The sequence below is a fragment of the Macadamia integrifolia genome, chromosome 14, assembly GCF_013358625.1.
Source record: "Macadamia integrifolia cultivar HAES 741 chromosome 14, SCU_Mint_v3, whole genome shotgun sequence".
In the NCBI taxonomy this organism is placed as follows: Eukaryota; Viridiplantae; Streptophyta; class Magnoliopsida; order Proteales; family Proteaceae; genus Macadamia; species Macadamia integrifolia.
Genome location: NC_056570.1, coordinates 1,517,615 through 1,536,434, shown reverse-complemented (window position 1 = coordinate 1,536,434; position 18,820 = coordinate 1,517,615). Strand labels below are relative to the sequence as shown.

The following is an 18,820-nucleotide window of genomic DNA, read 5'->3' as shown; positions in this document are numbered from 1 at the left end:
TTCTGATAAATGCATCAGGTCACCAACATGTGGGCGAGGGTGGGCTTCTAGAGATCTTTTATATAAATAATGCAACTTAATAGTCAACATTTTTATGTCAGACTAACCAACATCGATACTGGTCCCCCTCAGGGCTATTGAGTTCTGGTTATCAGACTACAGGCATCAATCACCATTGAAACTGCAATGACAAGCAAAAATTCATCTAGATTTCATGATCTAGAGAAAGGTCCAAGAAGTTCCTAGCTATCGTCCAATTTCTTACTTTTGCTGTTCTCTTTCCAACTTCTATCTTATTTCTTCTATCACTTCTCCTTCTAATTCCTCTTCACTTCTTCCCATCCGATACCAAATTCCTATAAGATTCTTTTGTATCACTGATATGGTTGCATTAGACATTGATCCCATATGGAGGCCTAGATGCAAGTCTAGATGGCCCACAAGGGCAGGTGGCAGTCCAACAGGCTAAAAACAAGCTTTGGGTAATTATGTTATAGATTGGGCCTTTTATTTTCTTAGGTTCAATTGTAATGGACCTAATTTGGAAACTAATAAAGGCTGGGATGAAGTCAGAACACAGGATTAGCAGTTGAGTGTTTGAGTGAGATTAGAATACTTATTAGCTAGATAGAGTTACATTTTGAATCTATTAAGTCAGTGTGTCAAAGTGATTAAGAGTCCTTCTATGAGTCAGTGATGCAGAATTAAAGATGTATTCGAGGAATAAAGGCCACAAACAGGCCCACAATTAGGTTAGCAACTTAAAAGTGTTTTAACCAGCCCACAATAGGCCACATAAGTTATAAGCCAGGCCCATGTGACTGCCACATGAGCTTCTAGCTTTTTTTGCCATCTTTATAGTAGGTTAAGTTATTAGTTAAGTAGTTGTTTCTATTTTATTTACTTTCTAATTCTATGTAGTAGTTTTGGATCTCATTCGAGAAAATCCTAATTAGATTGCCAGCCAAGCAACCCTTCCCCATGCGTTAAGGCTACCATTCTTGTAATAAGGTGAATGCTATTATAAATAAGGGAGGAGGTCAGGTATGCCGCTGGCTTTCCTGGAGCTAGCGGCTAAACCAATGGGAGGGGCAGAGGGGACTTTTCCAAGGGGAGGAAGATAGAGATAGACACAGATCTGGTATACCGGTGGCATATCCAACCTTTTGCCTATAAATAAAAGAGACGGGGCATGTTGCCCACAATTTTTGGGATGAACAACCTTACGCTCAATTTGAATTTTTGCAGCTGTGCCAATTCAGTTGCTGGCCTTAGGTGGCAATTCCTACAGTTGATTGGTGGTGAAGCTGACCTAGACTTGCTGGTGATACCAAGTCATATCCCCTCTATCTCTCCCCTATCTCCTTTCTTTCCCTTTCACGTTTCTCCTTATTGTTCTATCGATTTCCAGCAGCCCTTCTCTGTCCTACGTAGTCATCTTAAGTAATATTCTTCCTTCTTATGTATTCTTTGTTATTCATAATATACCATTTTGTAAGTGCGAACCATTGTTTCTGCAGGTTTTATTTTTCAATTTTCCCTTCCGCTACAATTTCCAGTTTACCCTATTACCTCAATAATTTGGTCTTACCGTTCCTATTAATCTAACCATTGGATAGGCTTCAATTTTTTAATATAATCCTCCCTTTCCTCTCACTACATTCAACCAGAATTTGGTACGAATCTGATAAGTACATCGAAGTACGGATTATTCTGACTTACTAATTCTGTCTTTTATCCGTTTCTATATTTTGAGGATGCTTGTTTCTTCTAATCCAACAGTTGGTTGGCCTTGGTATTTAAAGCACCTAGCTACCCATTAGGACCTCCTCCATTGGATCCAAATTTCAGCCCCATCAGTTGTAGGAATCGAGAGATCTATTCTGTCCAATTCTCTGCCATACATTATGAGTGTTGTTTAACTATTATTCTGGTTTTTCTAGTAGGTTTTCTGGTGTTGTCCTTTCAGCCTAGCAAACTTTATCAATCAGTATCAGAGCCATGGTCAAGAGTGACCCACAGCCCTCCCAACCACCTGGCACTGATGATAAGTTGAACCACATCATTGAGGCATTCACACAATTGACTCAATGTGTCTCTAACATAGAACAGCAGTGTGTGGAGTCCCTATTTGACAGCCCTAGACCTCATGAAGATGTACCTCACTACTCTACACTCTACAGCCAATAATTTTACAAGGAACTTCAGAAGACCACAAAGGATTGTTCTTCAACCACCACCACCACAGCTGCAACCCTCTTTTGAGGACCATATGTGTACTTACTATGAGGTGGGTACTCCTAACCGTCTTATGATGGACAACGACCATAAGGTTAAGATGGAGTAGAAGGAATACAACAAATAACATGACCCTTGGTTATTTAATGATTGATTATGTTGTCTGGACAATTACTTTGACTGGTTTAACTTAACAGAGCCATGAAAGTTATAACTAGCTCGAGCCAAGTTGATCGGTCTTGCTCGTGAATGGTGAAGGAACCACAAGAGGAGACTACAGAGGATTGATGCATCCATTGCTACATGGGGAGAGATGAAAGAAGTATTAAAAGGAAGAAAAAAATACTTAACACAGATATTCAAGTCACAACTACATGATGCTATGATAGATTGAAGTCCCTTCAGCAAAAGTTGCAATTTTTGTTGCTGTGTGCATAGACCAGATCGATGCATTAGTATAATGCACAGGTGTCGAGGAGGATGATGACCAGTTGACCCGTTTCAAATTGGGATAAAGGCTGGACATCCGTGACAGAATTGGTTTTGCTGACATTTTTTACTTGCAGGACTGTTTCCAGAAAGCTCTATGAGCCGAGGAGCTATTCAAAGCCTCGACAAGGCGGTTTCGTTCTCAAACCAGGTAAAATAGAAGGAATCCTATAGCTGTTAGACCTACCCGTAGACCAGCCCCTACTTCTACACCCGCATGTGCTGATTACAAAGGCAAGGCCCCCATGGCCAGCGATAGCAGGACCCAGTGTTTTTTTTTTTTTTTTTTTTGGGATGAATAATAAATATATAATAACAGAAGAGGAGACAGAGACCAGAGGGAAGAGGGAGAGAGAAGGGGATATAGGGCCCAAAAGGCCCCCCGGGGGGGGGGGGGGAACTACTCAGCCGAAGCACCTACAGGGGTGGGGGTCACAATGGAGGGAGAAAGTCCCCAGGAAACAACAGAGAGCAATTCCTTGGGGAGTCCTTTACAGGGCGAAGGGGGAGGGAAGCAAGTTTGGAACTAACATCAAAAAGATGGATTTCCAAATCATATCTAGAGATCTAGAGTTGGGAGACCCTCTTCGTTGTTAGTAATACGGACATGTAGCGAAGCTCTGTCCCTTGAGACGGAAGCTCAGTGCAGTGATTGGTGGCAAAGAGGGTGATGATGAGGGAGAGCAGACTGCACCATTTCCCTTAGAAGAGGGTGATGTAACAGACCGTTGACGAGGATGTGAAAGATGAGGACGCATTTGGCATAAATGTGGTTAGTTGCATTCTTTTGGTGGAGACCAAGGGAGAGGACTGGCGACGGCATTGTATCTTACACACGTATGAAGAGTGGAAATTTGAGAACACAAGTAATCGTTGACAGTGAAATGTGGTCTCCAAAGCCTGTGCTAACAAGGCTAAGCTACATTCTGACTCACCCTCAACCTTACAGTCTCCTTATTGAATGATAATACTATCAAGGTGAACTGGAGATGTCAAGTACCTTTGAGGATTGGTCGTTATGATGAGGGAGTTTGGTATGATCTTATCCTAATGAAATTGATAGATGTACTTTTGAGACGTCCAAGGATATATTATAACGTAATGGTAGGTGTGATGTAGGAGCGCTTCAATGGATTGAACCAAACCCGCTCCAGAGCCCGGACCAAGAACCAAATCCAATTTATAATCAAAGTTCGGGATTTGGGTTCAAGGTTATTAGAATCTTTTAGGATTTTATTTTATTTAGGAATATTTGTAATCTTTTATTTTCCAGTAGTTTCCAGATAGGTAAGAAGTTTTCAATTTGAGTACTGCTTTGTTTCTAATTCTATTAGTCTAGGTTTTAGGAAATTTTATTTCTATTTCAATCTTAAGACTTCAATTAGGAAGCTTTAATTTCAGTTTAGTATAATTATTTCAGTCTCATACTTTAATTAAGAAGCTTTAATTTCAGTTTAGTATAATTATTTCAGTCTCATACTTTAATTAGGAAGCTTTAATTTCAGTTTAGTATAAATTAAGATGTAACCCAAGCTATGAGGAGGGATTGAAGAATGAACTGAGTTTGAGAAATGCCTGTGGCTGCCTTGACTATCCCCTCCCCCCCCCCAACTTTTCTCTCTCTAATTCCCTCCTTGTCCAGCAAGACAACCCCCCTTCTTCTTCCATGCGATTCCTCTTCCCCTTCTTCTCTTCCTCTCCTTCCTCCCTGCGAGACTCCCCCCCCCCCCCCTTGTGTGATTCTCTTTCTCTCTCTCTCTGAAATCTCTCCTCTCCCCCTTCCCCATCAATTGGTGGCTTCTTCTTTACTGTTCTTGCTGGAGTGTATCCCGATAATTTCTGCCGCCCTGTTTTTAAGTGGACTTTGGTGACCCATAGAAATCAATAGATCTCCCTCATCTCTTCTTCTTTATTCACAAACTTTTGGGTGTTAGTTCATCATTGGGGGGCGACTCTAACGCTTGAATTTCTGGCCTGAAAGTGATCCCTTCTGTGGGAGATGCAGCTGCAACCCTAACCAGATATGTACCTACCATCCTCGTGATTCCAGGAGTTGAATCTGAACATAATACTTGATCTTTATTATGGTGGGTTTGATAGAGCTGGATTATGCGATCCTACACTTACAATTTCAGCCCAATCCTAGGCTTGAACTGTGAGAACCTTCACCTGGAATAGAGGCAACTCTCGCTGGTTTTGGGAATTTCCAAGGTTGAAGAAGACCCTTTCAAGAGGGTGTTTCAACATTATTTGCTATTTAATAATACCCCTACCTTAGCCCTTTAATACCTTAAGTCCTTATTTTAACTTTGATTCCCAGAATACCCTTTAACCCATCTTTGTTACTTTGCTACTTCTAATTGGGAGTTTCTTAGAATTACGATTCTGCCACTTCTCAGTAGAAATTTCTCTGGTTATTTACAAAAGTGCCATTCCACCCTTATGAACTTCAACGTAATTACTGGGCTGCCACTCGATTGCAAACATCAATCTATTTACTATTTTGCCACTTAATCTTAGACTTGAGTTGCTTAAGTTCTCAAGTGGGGTCCACAGCCATCCGACTTGGGTCTTTGGGACCCACCAACCCCACATTAAGGTGGCATGAAAAAACCAGTGTCTTTTCAAATTTAAAGGCAAGCTTATCATACTGGACCCCCATCAACATATCTGAAGAACAACCAAGCTATGAGCCTTGAGGACCAAACAGAAGGAGACCATTGCAAGGAAAAAAGTACTGACTTTACCTCACAAAAAAGTTTGTGAAGTCAAGATACAGGACTGAATTTGGCACTCATCACACAGGAAGTGATTCCTTCACGCGAGGCTAAATTTCCCAAGCCAATTCAAGACTTGTTGACAGGCCTCTCTGATTTAGTATAGATGAACTACCATATACACTTCCACCGATGTGCGACATCCAGCACACCATCGACTTGGTGCCACCATACCAGGATGAGAACTTCCTAACTTACCAGCATACAGGATAGGTCCTATACAGCACACAGAGATGAAGAGATAAGTGGACAAGCTATTGAAGAAAGGTTTCATACAGGAGAGCCTGAGTCCATATGATATACCAGCTCTCCACACTCCAAAAAAGGATGGTCTTGGTGCATGTGCGGGGATAGATTTGCTATGAACAAGATTACAGTCAAATATTGGTTTCGCATTCCCCAACGTAACCACTGGATACGTTGGCAGGAGCAAAGATCATTTCAAAGATCGACCTTAGAAGTGGTCATCACCAGATACGGATTTGGTTTGGAGATGAATGGAAAACATCCTTCAAGACAAAAGACAGCATGCATGAATAGGTCATTCCTTTTGGCATCACTAATGCCCCTAGTTTCTTCACAAGAATGATGAGTAATTGGACCTTTTATTGGAAAAAATTTAGATGTCTTTTTTTATGATATTTTGGGGTATAGCAGTACAGTAATGACCCTTAAACCACTTGAGAGTTGAGGCAAGTAATGAAAGTACTACGGAGGGAGAAACTCTACATCCATCTTAAAAGGTCCTCTTTTATGCTGCCGAAGGTTACCTTTCTTGGGTTCATTGCGCCATCCAGTGGCATGGAAGCGGATCTGGAGAAAGTTCAGAGTATTCTACACTGGCCAACACCAAAGATAATAATAGAACCCAGGAGTTTCCCTGGCTTAGCTTTTTTTATCATATGTTCATTCATGACTTCAGCAGTATAATGGCCTCTTAATACAATATATAAAAACCAGCAAGGGTAACTTTGAGTGGACACCTGCAATCAACAAAGCCTTCAACCATATCAAGAAAAAGATGACAGAGGCTCCCGTGCTCAAGCTTATTTTGACAGCATGTTTGAGGTGGCGAAGGTACATCCCATGGTTGTATAGGTGGAATTCTAACGCAGAAAAGGCACCCCATAGCATACCATAGAGATATGTTGAACGACACTAAGACAAGGTATTCTACTTATGTTTGGCAATGTACACAGTTGTCTATGTATTGAAGGATTGGTGGCACTACCTCATTGACAAGGAGTTCATCCTCTTCACTAAGCATGAGACTGAAGAATCTTCATTCACAAGAGACGGTCAGTGACAGGCATGCGAACTGGGTTGTGCGTATCTACAGGAATTCACCTTCGCATCAAAATACAAGGCAAGAAAGGAGAACATAGTAGCAAATGCTCTAAGTCGAAAAGTGTCGATTGCGCAGGCTTTCTCAGCTCATGCTATTGATATCAACCTCATAAAGGATGAGTACCCTTTAGATAAGGACATGTACCAGATTCTTCAACAATGTGGTAGAGACTATAAGTATTCTATCCATGATGCGTTTCTCTTTTTTTTTTGGCACCTAACTGTGTATAACCAACACAGCGACACTTATCTCCAGGATCATCCTATTTGAGAACTACATGATGGAGGACTTGGAGGACATTTCGAGAAAGACAACTCTCACACAAGTAGTTGACATGTACTATTGGCCTTGATAGTAGAAAGATGTAGACCATGTCATACAAAGATGCCGAGTATGTCAACTAGCAAAGGGCACGAAGCAGAATACAAGTCTCTATACTCCACTACTTGTACCCCATGCCCCATGGAGAGATCGAGTATGGATTTCGTGCTCGAATGTCCTACTACACGTAAGAGACAAGAATCCATTTTTTGTTTTGGTAGACTTTTTTTTCTTTCAAAATTTCATTTCATGTCAGAAAACTTTTGATGCCTACCAGATGGCCTCCCTCTTCTTCAAGGGTGTTGTGAGATTGCAGAGACTGCCTAAATCCGTCGTATCTAATAGGGACATAAAGTTTATGAGATATTTTTGGAAAACGTTGTCAACAAATACCCAAACCAAGCTACAGTTTTCTACCGCCCATCATTCACAAACTGATGGACAATATAGGCAATCTACCACGTCAACTGCAATATAAGCAATCTACGACGATGTCTAGTTCGTGATTATGAGAAGAGAAGAGTTGGCTTTTTATATCGCAGAATTCGCCTGCAACAGTTCAATGAATAGGACAACCAGTCGCACCCCATTCGTACTAGGAAAGCAACCCAAGCAACCGATTGATTTTTTCTTCTCTTTTGTCACATGCACGCACCAGCATCGAGGCGGATGAGATTTTACTTCATGTGGATGTGAGGCGATGGATAGTTGTTAGCAATGATGCCTACAAAGCCGTAGCTGACTATCATCAACGTTATGTGGAATTCAAACCTAGAGATATGGTGATGGTGCATATAGCTTCAGAGAGGTTCTCTCCATGTGCAAATACTAAGCTTCATCCTAGGAAAATGGGTCCTAAAAAAGTTCTTATACGCATAGGGCCACATTCATACGTTCTTGAGCTTCCTGATGACATGGCCATTAGAAAAATGTTCAATGTGGCTGACTTAACTCTTTATTTGGCCACCATTCAAAAGTAGGAGAAACGGAGCATATGTTTATGCTGCCACAGTTGACACCACCAGTTGAAGATATAATGTAGACTAGGGTAGGGAGTCTAACCAAGTCTCAACTGTAGGAACTTTTAATCAAAGAATAACCTCAACAAAATAGGATAGAAGCAAAACAACTCAGACAGATAAAATTCCAGATCTGTAACAGTGATATATCGACCTCAATAATGAAGTATTGCTGATCAGAATAGGGTAACAGATCATAGGGGATTACATGGGCTTCAACTAGAGTGAAATCACCTTTGAAACATGAGCCATAAGTCAAGGGAACAATAAGAACCAAACCAGAGTACCAGACCAGTCGACCACAGACCTGGACACCTCTGTGCACTAGAAGACAAAAATCAAGAGAATTTTGATAACTTCAAAACGGCTGACCAGAATAAACCCAGATTTGGATCGAGTCTCTCTAGGGTAGAGAAGGAGGTTCGATCAAAATTATAGCTCCAACTGTAGGCTGGAACTACTGCAGGGTACAGGAATCGATTGAGGCTTTAACATAAAACTCTGGGCAGAATTTGAAGAGTCAGTACCTGGTTTGTTTAGCAGTAATGGAGCCTTGTAATTAACCTTGAAACGAAGAAAAAGAACACTTGAAAGGAACCTCTTGGGCTTCACACCGCAAAGAGTCAATTGAATCAAACACCAATTCCATCAGCCTTGATCAAACACAAGACAACTCTTCATGAAGAAGACAATAGCAACAGCCATTAATTTTTTTATCAAAATCATCTTAAGCTTTAGGGGCCTCCTTTTCTTTATTTATAATGTTGATGGGGGACGGAATTACAAAATAGAAGGTTCCTCAAGAAGGAAACCAAATATTCTCCTAATACAAAATAGAAGGTTCCTCAAGAAGGAAACCAAATATTCTCCTAATACAATAGTTCCTAAAAACTGAAATTAGAAACTAGCTGAAAAATGAAACTAACTACTAATGACTTAACTCAATTAATAACTTGACTCCTAAGGAAACAAATATAACTCAAATCAAACCCAACTAAAAAGGAAACTAATGAAAATGGAAACTAACTAGTAATCCCGTATGCATCCTTAGAGCCCCCCTTTTAGACTCATAAAAGTGGTCTATTACACTCAAAACACATGGGATCAAAGACTTAACATATATGGAACCCAACCCTAGGCTTATTCCTAATAAAACCAGCTCATTTTGGTGATTAATCTGCATCAGGATGAGATTGTAGAATAATTGGACTATCGCCACACGATGACATGGAGCAATAGTGGCTTACTAATTCTTAATCAAGCAGAAGAGACACCCAAGGAGTGATGCCACTAGGATACATGGTGATTATTTCAAAAGGCCCGACCCAGACTTCTATGTGCAGCGCATGGCCTTCATCCCTTCGTCGAAGACGAATGATTTCAAGCCTAGGAGAGCTGATGCATAAATAAAGGTGTATTCAAGGAGGAATAAAGGACACAAATAGGCCCACATTTAGGCCAGCAACTTTAAGTGCTTTTTTTTCAAATGGGTACACTATAGAAGGGGGGAGGGGAAGATAACAGCCAAGAGACTCGAACTTGAGACCTCCTGGTGAGTGTAGGCTTATCAGGCCACAACCTCACCAACTGGCTAGGCAGTTGTTTTTTACTTAAGTATTTTAACCAGCCCACGATAGGCCATAACATATGTTTTAGTCAGACCCATTTGTGGCCCATATGCTGGTTATCACTTGAGACTATTAAGAGCTTTGAAGTAGCATCGGCCAGCCTTATGAGGAGGATTCTGTTGGAGGATTTTGTGGGCCCACATGACTGACACATGGGTGTTGTTACAAGTTATTTAGTGTTAATAAGTTACTTATTTGTAGTAGCTTAGTGGTTAAGTTCTTAGCTAAGTAGTTGTTTCTATTTTATTTACTTTCTAATTCTATGTGGTAGTTTAGGATCTCATTCTAGAAGATCCTAATTAGATTGGCAGCCAAGTAACCCTTACCCACGCATAAGGGATTACCACTTTTGTAATAAGATCATTGCCATTATAAATAGAAGGGAAGGGGCATGTTGCCCATTTTATGGATGAACAACATTATGCTCTATTTTTTATTTTTTACTGCTGCAGTTATTCAGTTTGCAGGCCTTAGGTGGTGATTCCTATGGTTGATTGGTGGTGAAGCTGACCTAGGTTTGGTGGTCATACCAAGTCATATCCTTTCTTCCCTTCATCTCCTTTCTTTCCCTTTCTTATATCTCCTTACTGTTCAATCAATTTCCAGCAGCCTTTCGCTTCCCTACCATGGTCATCTTAATTAAGTAATACTATTCCTTTTTCTGTTCTCTTTGTTGTTCATAATACACCATTCTGCAAGGTTTAAGATCTCTCTCTCTCTCTCTCTCTCTCTCACTAATCCAAAAAAGAGAGATCTAGCGAGATCTCATGTATTTTTTCGCGGTCGACTCAGTGGTTGGTCTTAGTGGCCATATGGTCTTTGTAGTCTCTGAAACTAGGTATTTACCTTATTTTAGGACTTCTAAACACAATGGAAACATCAATTTTTTGAAAAAATCAAACTTAAAATGATACTTTGACTATGTTCCCTATGTAAGTAGTCTCCGACTCTTCGGACCCTAAGCTAGTATGCTCTATTCCACAATCCACATTCCACAATCAACACATGACACACTATAATCATAAGAATTTAAAAGACATCATAGATAATTACTTAGTTGATTAACAATTAGCATTGATGACTGATGAGTCACATTAACATACACTGACAATTTGAAATGACATAAGATAAGCTACATAATAACATAAGGTCAATATGCATCATTTATTTAAACAGAAAAATAAAAACATAAAAATTTTAAAAACAGAGTAATTTATTTCTCTCCATGAATCCATAAATCAATGATATGCATCACATATAAAAAAAAAAAACAATGTAAACCAACAAGTATTGATGATGTTTCCATGAAAAAATGGGTATGAAAAGATTTTTTTTATCTAAAATGGTTCTTGAAAAGTAACTCCAAATGTGGATGAGGAGGTAATATTCTCTACTCTTTAAGCTTCAATGAGTGTAGAAATGGGGATCCTCAAGCAAAAGCACCAAAATTCTTGCTCCTTAACATTTTTTCTTCAAAAAAGTAGAGAGAGAGAGAGAGAGAAAGAGGTGAGATCTCGCCGAGATCTAGTGGTTTTTACACCTAGCCTCTGATTTCGTCTCGCTAAATTAAAAAAAATAGATCTTGGCGAGATCTCACCAGAGATCTTGAACCATGCTAGTCTGTACGTGTTAACCATTGTTTCTGAAGGTTTTATTTTTCTATTTTCCCTTCTACTACATTTTCTGGTTTACCTTATTATATCAATAACTTGGTCTTATTCTTTCTCTTAACCATTGGATAGGCTTCAATTTTTTTATATAATCTTCCCTTCCCTCTTCACTACATCCGACCAGAATTTGGTGGTAATCTGATTAGTAGATTGCGAGTTATGATTATTCTGACTTACTAATTCTGTATTTTTATCAGTTTCCATTTTCTGTTGGTGCTTGTTTATTCTTATCCAACCGTTGGTTGGCCTCGATATTTTAAGCACCTAGCCTCCCCATTACAACCTCCATTCAATCCAAGTTTCAGCCCCATCGGTTGTAGGAATTCAGAGATCTATTCCGTCAAAGTTTCTGCCGTATATCACTGGTATTGTTTCCCTGTTTTTTCTCCTGATGAATAAATAATTTCATTACCAAGAGGGGAAGAATAAGGGAGAGGGAGGGAGGGGAAACAATAGGGAACAACCCCGAAAATCAGGGAAGGGGAGCAAATCAAAGCCCAAAAGGCTACAAAAACATCAACCCAAAAGGAGCCAAACTGAACTAGGGGTAGGGTAGCGGAGGGGAGAGAATGTTATGAGGGAGATCCCAAGAGACAACAATGAGCTTATTCCTTGGAGAATTACTAACAGGATGATGGCGGAGAGAAAAAATCTGGGAGGAGACGTCAAAGTAGATGACATTCCGAATCTTATCAAAAGAGCTAGAGTTAGAGGTTCATCTACTAAGATTCCTCCCCATCCAGATGTGGTTGATGGAAGCACAGAAGGCGAGCTTTCAAACAATGTCACAAATGGAAGAATTTGCAAATGTCACATCAACCTACATCCATTCTCTACTAAGGTGAGGGCCAGCAATGACTAAGCCTTCTTCCAGACTGAAGAGGAGAAAGGGTAGGAGAAAAGAAGATGGTCAACATCTTTAGTGCCATTCCAGCAAAGGCAGAAAGAAGAGGAGACCTGGATGTGTCTGTGGATAGGGAAAAACTGGGTTGGCAAGCAGCTGGAGATGGCTCGCCAAGCAGTGAAACTATGATAGGGAATGTGACTCATGAACTAGTGTTACGCCAAGAGACGATTGGGCATTTGGAACGGATGAAATCCCAAGTATAGGCAGAGGTAAATAATCCAGAAGGGGTCCAAGAAAATTTATCTTGCCTTCTGTGATGACCGAGGGGAGCAGAGTTGGGCCAAAGCAGATGTCAGCAAGAGCAGGGACCAAAAGTCAATTTCCATGATGGCATTATCTTTGGCAGTTGGGCTTAATCTAGAGTAAATTAATCTGGGACTGACAATGGAGAGGAGAATACCAATTGGATGCTAGGGATCCAACCAGAGGGAGGTGTTTGAGCCGTAGCCAATGGCGTAATGGATGGCCTCGAGGGCTTAGGTCTGGTTCTGAGAATGTTGCGCTATACCCAAGAGGCATCAGAGGAGGGAGAGGCAGTCCAGAGGGAATCAGACTTGAGGAGGGAGGAATAGACCCAAATGTTGGGTTGTTCAGAAGCAATCCTCCAGATAATTTTAAGGATGCCAGAGGTGTTGACATCTTTGATTTTTCCAAGGCCTAGGCCTCCTTTAGATTTGGGAAGGCAAACAGATCCCCAATTGATGTGGTGGAGGAATTTGGAGCAATCACCTCCTTTCCAAATGAATGAACGGAGGAGGGACTCAATGACTTTAAGGGTAAAGGAGGGGAGAACAAATATGCCAGACCAGCAAAGATTCATGGATTGGATTACTGATTTAGCAAGCTCAAGGCGCCCCGGACAAGAGAGGAGCTTGCCTTTCATAGTTGAAGCTTTTTCTTCATGAGGTCAAGCATGGGAGTGCAATAATGAACTAAAAGCCTGGCGGTAATCAAAGGCATGCCAAAATACTTAACTAGGAGATGACCAATAGAGAAGCTAGTCAATTCCAGAAGACAGGCTTTGGAAGCGTCAGAGACACTAGAGAGGAAAAGGCGGGATTTGATGAGGTTGATTCGGAGGCCCAAAAGGTTCTCGAAGAGGTGGAGGGAGGACATAATGGTGGAAATGGAATCTGGGTCAGCTTTTGAAAAGATCATAAGATCATCAGCAAAAGCAAGGTGGGAAAGCATAAGGGATTTGCATTTAGGGATGGGGAGATGAGGTGCTGATAAGTTTTGGATTGGATGGACTTTGAAAGGAGATGAAGTCCCATTTGATTGAGCCAAAAGCTTTATGGATGTCAATTTTGAAAAGAGCGGCAGAGGAGTGGGCTTTCCTATCAAAGCCTCTGACGATTTCATGACACATGATGATGTTATCAGCAATGCTTCTCCCAGCTATGAAGGTTGATTGATTAGCACTAACCAGGGAGTCAACAACTGATTGAATAAGACCAGCAAGAATTGTCTATAAACTTGTAGAGTAGGTTGCATAGGGAGATGGGACGAAAATTAGACATGGAGGAGGCTCCATCTTTTTTGGGAATGAGGCTGAGGAAGGTTAGATTGAACCCTGTGATCTGGGAAGGGTTGAGGAAGAAGCTATAAATGGCCAAGGCTTTGATGATGTCCCAATTGGAAGAGAGAAACCCATGCCAAAACCATCTGGGCCAGGGGCTCTATTGGCTTTGTGGGAAAGTATGGCAACTAAAATTTCATCGTCAGAGGGAATGGATTAGAGATTAGGCAAGAGATGATCAGGATGAATTTGTTAATGAGGTTGGGAGGGAGAGGAATGGGAGCAGAGGTGAGGAAGAAGGGGTTGGAAGAGAGTAGAGAAGTAGTCGACAGCTACTGCTTTGATATCGTCGGATTGTGCAAAATGGAGCCATCACTGGAGGTGATCATCTGAATGGAGTTGGCATTAGTCCTAACCTCATAGATTTGTGGAAAAAGGCAGAGTTGGAGTCACCAAGTTGAAGCCATTTAATTCTATTTCTGGAAAAGAAAATTCTTCCTGTGCAAGGAGGGAGAAGAGCTCAGAAGTGGTCCAACTTTCATCCGCCACCACAAGGGAAGGTTTGAGCAAGCAGATTGGAGTCTGACCTAGATGGCCTCAAGCTTGGATTTGCAGATGGAAACTCTGGAGGAGATGTTGCCAAAGGAAGAGATATTCCAAGATTTCGAGGCAGATTTAACATTGCGAAGATTTCTAACAAAGGCTACGAGCGGGGAGGAGAAAGCTTGAACAAGAATGTCCTAAGCATGTTTGACAATGTGGAGATAGTCTTGATGGAGGGTCCATATGTCGAATAATTTGAAAGGCTTGGGACCAAATGAAATATGAGGGCAGACATGGAGCAGGATAGGACTGTGATTCGAAATTCCAAGGGGATCAAAAATGGCATGGGAAGAGGGATATGGTGTGAGCCAAGATTCGTTCACTAAAGGACGAGTATGCAAGCAACTCTAGTGGATCCTTGGCAACGGTTGTGCCAAGTGAGATTTGCACCAGTCCATCTAAGGTCTTCAAGCTGAGGTCGTCAACCCAATCATTGAACGGATCGATAGCCGAAGAGTTAATCGGCTCACTACCCGACTTTTCAAGATTGAACCTGACAACATTGAAGTCACTTGCAATCCCCTAGGGATGATGTAGATAAGTCACTTAATGGGCATATTTTATTGCAAATAAGCCTTGGGTTAGGTTATGTATGTGTTGCCATGTTGGGCCTTTGATCCAATGGATTTTCTTTGTAATGGGCCTAAAATATGGGTAGAAAGTAGGAAAACGGGATTTAATTCATTAGGTTAGTTATAGTCCTGTTATGAGTCTATTTCCTTTGTTATTTCAGTTTTTTAGTCATTTTATTTTTCCCTATTAGCGAATGACTAGTTAGTTACATAGTTTTTAAGGCGCTGCTAAGGCACTAGTAAGGCATCGCTGGTAAGGCGCTGCTAAGGCGTCGCTGGTACTAGCGCCTTGGTGCTTATGCGGTCTAGAGATGGTAAGGCAGTGCTCCGCCTTACGTGAAGTGGTGCCTTATGGGGTTTTTTTTTTTTAAACACATTTTAAAATTACTTAATGAAGATTCCAAATATAGATTTTTTATTGGTAGGTGTATGGTTTTGTTAACACTTGAGATGTATGGGATCAGTTTTACTCCACCCAAAATAACCAAAACAAACAAAACAAAAACACGATTCACAAACATTGTTTGGATATTGTCAAGGGTTTTAAGAAAGGGCTTTGAGAAGGAATCAAGGAACAAGGAAGAACCACTGACCCAAGCAACCATTTTGCTCCGGCAGCGGTGAGCTTCATTCTTCTTTGACAGGAGTAGAAATATAGTGGATGACCTTAGGGCTTAGGCACTCATTTTGACATCATAAAGGCAAGTATAATAAATACTTGTATTTTATGTTTTTTTTTTTATATTTATAATTTTGTTTCATAATTATGTATTTATATTATATGTTAATATGGTATGATGATTGGTGATTGATGATTGATGATTGATGATTGATGAAGATGAACTTAGTTTATTCACTTTATTGATTTGTTTTCTTGGTGAATATCTTACATTGGTATGATTAATATTTATTTAACATATGAGTAATAGGATTCAACTAGGATTTGAGCCAAATAGATTGGTTTTATAAAAAATTATACAGGAACGCTTTAGTCAATAAGACAACGCTTTATTCCCGCCTTCGCTAGGGCACTCTGAAAGACCCTCAAATGCCTCCGTCGCCTTACCGCCTTAAAAACTATGCTGTGGGCTGCATGCAGCTGATCTCTGTTGCTGCTACTCCTAGAGGCTACTGTTGCTCAGTTGTGCATGCTGCCTGCTACTACAGGCTGCCCTTGTTTGCTTCACAAATGAGGTTGTTGTGCACTGCTACTGATGATGCTGCCCTAATCCTGTAGCTGCTACTGCATGCTGCTGCCCTTATGTTCCTGCTACATGCAAGATAAGGAGCTGCTGTCCAAGAGTTCAGATGCTGATATGGCTGCTGCACCTAAGGTAAGGCTGTTACCCTGTTATTTCCCTGAAATTGGTTAGGTTAATTAGGTTACTTAGCTAGGGTTAGGGATTCCATCAATTTAGGGATTGGAATTGAGTCCCTATGGGTGGAATCCAGAATCTAGTGACTGAATTCCCAATTTCAGGAAGGGTTCAGGGATGTAATTTAAAGTAAATCCATCCCTGCAAACCCTAAAACAAAGGGCTTTCGTTGTTCATGAGGAATTCATGCAAATTGGGACTAAGTTGAGGTAGTAGCAGGCTAGGGTTAGGGATTTTAGTTAATTTGGGACTGTAATCAAGTCCCTGTGGACTGATTTGCTTCCCTGTAGAAGAAACCCTAAAATTCAACAGGGTTCAAGGATTGTAATTGTCAGAAGACCATCTTTGTGAACCCCAAAGCATAGGGTTTTTACTTTCCAAGCTGAATTCTATATAATTAAGGTTAGATCAAGGCTGGTTAAGTAAAAATTCTGCAGAAAACCCTATAGGTGGAATTTTATTGATTTTAAAGATGGGATTTCTATAAGAATTTAGTTAAATTCTTGCCTAAAATCTGTTGCAAGTCTGATTAGGGTTGGAACCCCAATTCTGTGATTCTAAACCTATGAATCCGACCCTTATTAAGTGATTAATTTGGGGGACAGAAGTTTAATTCTGTAGAAAAAAGCATAGGCAGAATTATATTAATTTTCAGATTTGGGGCATTGACACTAATTAGCTTAATTCCTTCCTTGTAACCCAATATTGGGCTTAATTGGAACTGAAACTTGACTGGGGTTACTGTAATTCATTCAATTAATGATGAATTATAGGGAAATTGGATGCAACCCTTCAATTTGCCCAGTTCAATCTAAATTCTGAATTTTTTTTTTGGGAAGTGGGATAGTATACTATTATACAATTTTGGTTACTGTAATTGGAGGTTTGAGGGACTGTAGAGTGACTCTAAAGGCATGCAGAAAATCTCCCCATGCTACCATGGGCACTGGTCTTTGACCATATGCAGCCCAAGCCAAGGAGACTTGCAGAACAACTTGTAGTATAGGAGAAGATACTGCTGAAACCAACCCGCCGGTTGGACAAGCGGCCAATCGGTTGAGACCGCCGATTACGTATTTTTAAGGCTAAATAGCCTCTGTGATGTAGATATAGTTGCACTTACCTAGTTGGACCAGTAGGACTGGCTGTGGAAGCCAAGGGCCAAGAAGAACCGGTCCAGCCCAGGTTTTTGGTCCAACAAGGGCTGGTAGTAGTTAGTTTTACATTATGTCTTTCATTTGTCTTTGAGTAGGATACGTAGGAGGTAGAGAAGTAGGTTTCTGTTTGGAGTCTAAGTAGGAGTCAATTTCAGTTTTAGAGTCTAAGTAGGAGTAGTCTTATTATTTTCCTTTAAATACTTGCATAAACTCAATGTTTAATTTTTAGAGTGAATTTAATTTTAGAATTAGTGAATTTGTGCGTGGTTTGTGATTCCCTTCCCCTTCTCGTGCGATTTCCCTCTTCTTCCTAAGGCTACTCCATCAATTTGGTATCAGAGCCGAAGGATCCTATCATCACTATCACTCTACTCAAACACAACTCCATTCCACCTCCCATAGCCATCAATTATGCCCTACCATACCCCATCGCCTTTTCCTTCCTCCCTATTTCAATTCTGCCTGAAAAATACCCCATCGCCCTTTCCTTCGATAAAGACTGAAAAAAAAAAAAAACCCCACCTCCTCTTTCTTTTTCCGTCAGCCAAAAACAAAAAAGTTGACGAAGAAGAAAGGCGAGAGGAGAAGAACCGAACAGAAGAAAAAAAAGAAAAAAGAAAGAAGAAGCAGTAAGGCGAGAAGAGAAGAAAGAAGAAGCGGCAAAGAAAAGAAGAAGCAGAAGCAGAAAAGAAAGAAAGAAAGAAAGAAAAAAAAAAAAGAAGACAGAAGCAAAGAAGAAAAGAATAAAAGAGAAGTTTAGAAAATAAAAGAAGAGAAAGAAGAAAGAAGAAAGAAGAAGGAAGAAGAAGAACAGAAGAAGTTCAGAAGAGAAGAGCGATAAGGAGAAGAAGAGAAGGTGAGAAGAGCAAGAGGAACATACTTGGTTCGATCGATTGAACTATTCCGCCTTCTTCTCCACCTAGTTCCGTCTCCAAGAAGGAGAAGAACCTTTTTGTCGGTAATCCAAATCCCCATCCCTTCATTCCTTTTTATTTCTCATTCCTAATTCCTCTTTTTTCAGAATTACCCTTTTATTATCTCTTATTTTCTGAACTACCCTTCCCATTATCCTTAATTCCCTTTTATCTCATAATATTTCCTTATTTTCAATTAGAACCCTGCCCCACATTATGTTACTTTTACACCTTCTTAGCTTGATGTCCCATTCTTTTGTGTTTCAAGTTATTAAAAAAAAA

The 18,820-nt window shown here is 40.5% G+C and overlaps 1 protein-coding gene across 1 annotated transcript in view; it reads right to left on the bottom strand.

Annotated features, from left to right (window-relative positions):
• Nucleotides 1–18,820, bottom strand: part of LOC122061666 (chromatin modification-related protein EAF1 B-like) — a gene marked incomplete at its 5' end in the record, with an annotated part of 29,934 nt that overhangs the window by 2,712 nt on the left and 8,402 nt on the right. The gene's annotated exons all lie outside the window — the stretch shown is intronic.